Source organism: Bison bison, unplaced genomic scaffold (genome assembly GCF_000754665.1).
Source record: "Bison bison bison isolate TAMUID 2011002044 unplaced genomic scaffold, Bison_UMD1.0 scf7180017864309, whole genome shotgun sequence".
NCBI lineage: Eukaryota > Metazoa > Chordata > Mammalia > Artiodactyla > Bovidae > Bison > Bison bison.
This window is the reverse complement of record NW_011494881.1, coordinates 5,933,933-5,934,774: the sequence shown is the minus strand read 5'-3', so window position 1 is coordinate 5,934,774 and position 842 is coordinate 5,933,933. Positions and strand designations below refer to the sequence as shown.

General features: G+C 58.0%; 2 protein-coding genes across 2 annotated transcripts in view; one reads left to right on the top strand and one right to left on the bottom strand.

The window, feature by feature from the left end:
• CDH23 (cadherin-related 23) overlaps window positions 1-842 on the bottom strand; it is a 409,549-nt gene that overhangs the window by 44,535 nt on the left and 364,172 nt on the right. The window lies entirely within an intron of this gene.
• LOC104997478 (chromosome unknown open reading frame, human C10orf54) overlaps window positions 1-842 on the top strand; it is a 25,265-nt gene that overhangs the window by 415 nt on the left and 24,008 nt on the right. The window lies entirely within an intron of this gene.

Below are 842 nucleotides of genomic sequence, written 5' to 3'. Positions count from 1 at the left end.
GGTGCTCCCCAGGAAGAGTCAAAGCGGGCGGGGGAGCAGTCTCGGCACCAAGGCCATGGCTCGTGGCAGACATGGTTTCCCAGAGGAGCAGGGGATGGTGGCAGGCAGGAAGGCCGGCAGCCTGCTGGCTACAGAGCCCTGCCTTGTCCCAGCCTCTCTAAGTGACCCTGAGAGGCACTTCAGTTCTCTTACCCCTACCCTGGGTCCTCCTCTGGCTGGGCTGCTCTCTTTCAGCAGCCCCAGTTTGGGAAACTGAGTTCCAGAGGAATAGGGCACAGGGCACTGGCTTGCAGAGCAGCCAGCAGCACGGAGGCTTGGAGCCCCTCGCTTCGTGTTGTCTACACAGCCTGGAGACTTCCCAGAGAGAGCTTGGTACTCCATCTCTTCCTGGGCCCAGCTCAGGGGGATAATTAGGGTTTGAAGCAGTTTTCCACTGAAAGGAGTCACGAGAATTCTCTTAGTTTTGAACTAGTCTGGGACTCAGTATTCCTAACTGTAATATGGGTGTGCTAATGAGTATTCATGCTGCTGCCTAGTAGAGTGCGCAACAAGGGGGCTAAGAGATGGGCAGGCCTAATTGTAGGCATGGTCCAGAGGGTCTGTGAACTGAAAAGACCTGCTTACCAGCCCGCTGAGGGGCTGGGTTGCCCTGGGCAGGATTGATGCTTCGGGAAGGTGAGATGGGGTGGCTGGTGCAGACCTGTTCTCTAGCTCTTGGGGCTGGGCCAGCACCATGGGGAATGGTGGTGGTGAGCCTGATGCTTAGGAGCCCACTCTTGGGGCTTGGCCAGCACCATGGGGAATGGTGGTGGTGAGCCTGATGCTCAGGAGCCCACTCCCCA